Consider the following 4020-nt stretch of genomic DNA (forward strand, 5'->3'; position numbering starts at 1 on the left):
TCACAAGATAATTTTATCTTCAAGAGTCTCGCTATTAACATCTTGTAAGATAAATGTACGTCCCAGCTAAAACGTACAAATACTTCAAGTTAAGTAATAATATATCATCGCTATTGACAAATTTTTAAGATCCAAGACACAGTTCTCTCTATATGTTTTAATATTTTTTATGTACTCAAATATATTCAAAGGAAAAAGTACATGGGTGATGCCATAGTCGTGGAAGCGCGTACGCTCACGCTGATCTTCTGACCGCCGGAAGCACGAAACCTCTGATCTGGGCAAAATCGGCAAGCCGAGGAAGAACGGACAGGACACATGCTGGACTGGCGAGAAAGCGTGTTCTTCCGCTCGCGCTAGGCATTTCGATTTCTGACACCTCTTGATTTAAAAAATCAGTTTTTTGATAGTTTTCTCTCTCCACTGGGCTATTCATTTTAGCCACAGTTTTCAATTGGTACGATTTGCTTCCAAATCTTACAGATGCATTTTAAAAAATTTTTCCATCGCTCGGACAGAAGAGTCGATTGCTCAGTGAGTACGAGTATACATACAAAGTGCATACGGGTAACCAACCCCGTAGGGCTTGCCACATATGGGCCATTCGGTCAAAGACACCGACCCGTGGCCACGCTGTGTGGAGAAAAGTCCGTAACGTAAACGGCACGAAACAGTCAGGACCGAAGCCCCGAAGGAGCTCTGAGACAGCTTCTCGACCGAGATCGTAGAATTGGCCCAAAACCCGCTCTGCTCCGTCCGCCTCGCACGGACCGTGTATCTCTTATAGATACCGAACGGCCGGCAAGGACGCCGGCGCCGCCGGCCGAATAGCACGCGCGCTTATGAGTGTAAACCGCCGCGGCAACAGACCGCCCGGCCGTGCTGTTGTAACATAGCGCGTGAACGAACGAAAAAAAAATTTATAGTAAACATTAAAATAAATTACACTACCGTAAACTAGACAAAAAATTACACATTTTTTCCCAATATGAAAATTTTCACAAACTTTTCAAAGTCCCATCGCATCGAGTAAACTTTTTTAATAACGCTTCCGCACGATTCTAAATGCTTAATCCATATGTGAAATCGTTCACTGATCACGAATATCGTATTTAAAAAAATTACAAAAATTTATTTTTCAAAATAATCAAAAAAAACCGAAAAATCACAAGAGTAAAGTACCATTATTTTAAACAACATGTCGTTCTAAATGCTTAATCCCTATGTAAAAAAGTTATTTAAGCAAGAATATGTAATTGAAAAAAATTAGAAAAATTTATTTTAGCCGTAAATCGAAAATAATGGGGACACCGGAGCTGTTCGAAGCGCCGAGACGCGCCGCGTACGGCCGAATATTTTCAAAGTCCCAACGTACCGATCAAGAGTAAAGGACCATTTTCCTACATTAGATTTCGTTCTAAATGCTTAATCCCTATGTAAAAACGTTAGTTAAGCAAGAATATCGTATTTTTAAAAAAATCTAATGATAGGATTTTCCAGAAAATTGGAAAAACCGAAAAATGTCAAGAGTAAAGTGCCATTTTCTGACATTAGATTTCGTTCTAAATGCTTAATCCCTATGTAGAAACGTTAGTTAAGCAAGAATATCGTATTTTTAAAAAAATCTAATGATAGGATTTTTCAGAAAATTGAAAAAACCGTAAAATGTCAAGAGTAAAGTGCCCTTATTTTAAACATTATATCGTTCTAAATGCTTAATCCCTATGTAAAAAAGTTATTTAAGCAAGAATATGTAATTGAAAAAAATTAGAAAAATTTATTTTAGCCGTAAATCGAAAATAATGGGGACACCGGAGCTGTTCGAAGCGCCGAGACGCGCCGCGTACGGCCGAATATTTTCAAAGTCCCAACGTACCGATCAAGAGTAAAGGACCATTTTCCTACATTAGATTTCGTTCTAAATGCTTAATCCCTATGTAAAAACGTTAGTTAAGCAAGAATATCGTATTTTTAAAAAAATCTAATGATAGGATTTTCCAGAAAATTGGAAAAACCGAAAAATGTCAAGAGTAAAGTGCCATTTTCTGACATTAGATTTCGTTCTAAATGCTTAATCCCTATGTAGAAACGTTAGTTAAGCAAGAATATCGTATTTTTAAAAAAATCTAATGATAGGATTTTTCAGAAAATTGAAAAAACCGTAAAATGTCAAGAGTAAAGTGCCCTTATTTTAAACATTATATCGTTCTAAATGCTTAATCCCTATGTAAAAAAGTTATCTAAGCAAGAATATGTTATTGAAAAAAATTAGAAAAATTTATTTTAGCCGTAAATCGAAAATAATGGGGACACCGGAGCTGTTCGAAGCGCCGAGCGCGCCGCGTACGCCCGAATATTTTCAAAGTCCCAACGTACCGATCAAGAGTAAAGTACCATTTTCCTACATTAGATTTCGTTCTAAATGCTTAATCCCTATGTAAAAACGTTAGTTAAGCAAGAATATCGTATTTTTAAAAAAATCTAATGATAGGATTTTCCAGAAAATTGGAAAAACCGAAAAATGTCAAGAGTAAAGTGCCATTTTCTGACATTAGATTTCGTTCTAAATGCTTAATCCCTATGTAGAAACGTTAGTTAAGCAAGAATATCGTATTTTTAAAAAAATCTAATGATAGGATTTTTCAGAAAATTGAAAAAACCGTAAAATGTCAAGAGTAAAGTGCCCTTATTTTAAACAATGTATCGTTCTAAATGCTTAATCCATATGTAAAAAAGTTATTTAAGCAGGAATATGTTATTGAATAAAATGAGAAAAATTTATTTTAGCCGTAAATCGAAAATAATGGATCGAGCGAATCGGTCGATTGCGCCGAGACGCGCTATGATGCAACAGACGAGCGATTGGAACGCCCGAATATTTTCAAAGTCCCAACGTACCGATCAAGAGTAAAGTACCATTTTCCTACATTAGATTTCGTTCTAAATGCTTAATCCCTATGTAAAAACGTTAGTTAAGCAAGAATATCATATTTTTAAAAAAATCTAATGGTAGGATTTCCCAGAAAATTGAAAAAACCGAAAAATGTCAAGAGTAAAGTGCCATTTTCTGACATTAGATTTCGTTCTAAATGCTTAATCCCTATGTAGAAACGTTAGTTAAGCAAGAATATCGTATTTTTAAAAAAATCTAATGATAGGATTTTTCAGAAAATTGAAAAAACCGTAAAATGTCAAGAGTAAAGTGCCCTTATTTTAAACATTATATCGTTCTAAATGCTTAATCCCTATGTAAAAAAGTTATCTAAGCAAGAATATGTTATTGAATAAAATGAGAAAAATTTATTTTAGCCGTAAATCGAAAATAATGGGTCGAGCGAATCGGTCGATTGCGCCGAGACGCGCTATGATGCAACAGACGAGCGTTTGGAACGCCCGAATATTTTCAAAGTCCCAACGTACCGATCAAGAGTAAAGTACCATTTTCCTACATTAGATTTCGTTCTAAATGCTTAATCCCTATGTAGAAACGTTAGTTAAGCAAGAATATCGTATTTTTAAAAAAATCTAATGATAGGATTTTCCAGAAAATTGAAAAAACCGAAAAATGTCAAGAGTAAAGTGCCATTTTCTGACATTAGATTTCGTTCTAAATGCTTAATCCCTATGTAGAAACGTTAGTTAAGCAAGAATATCGTATTTTTAAAAAAATCTAATGATAGGATTTTCCAGAAAATTGGAAAAACCGAAAAATGTCAAGAGTAAAGTGCCATTTTCTGACATTAGATTTCGTTCTAAATGCTTAATCCCTATGTAGAAACGTTAGTTAAGCAAGAATATCGTATTTTTAAAAAAATCTAATGATAGGATTTTTCAGAAAATTGAAAAAACCGTAAAATGTCAAGAGTAAAGTGCCCTTATTTTAAACATTATATCGTTCTAAATGCTTAATCCCTATGTAAAAAAGTTATCTAAGCAAGAATATGTTATTGAATAAAATGAGAAAAATTTATTTTAGCCGTAAATCGAAAATAATGGGTCGAGCGAATCGGTCGATTGCGC

This window comes from Megalopta genalis, unplaced genomic scaffold, assembly GCF_051020955.1.
Source record: "Megalopta genalis isolate 19385.01 unplaced genomic scaffold, iyMegGena1_principal scaffold0114, whole genome shotgun sequence".
Classification (NCBI taxonomy): Eukaryota; Metazoa; Arthropoda; class Insecta; order Hymenoptera; family Halictidae; genus Megalopta; species Megalopta genalis.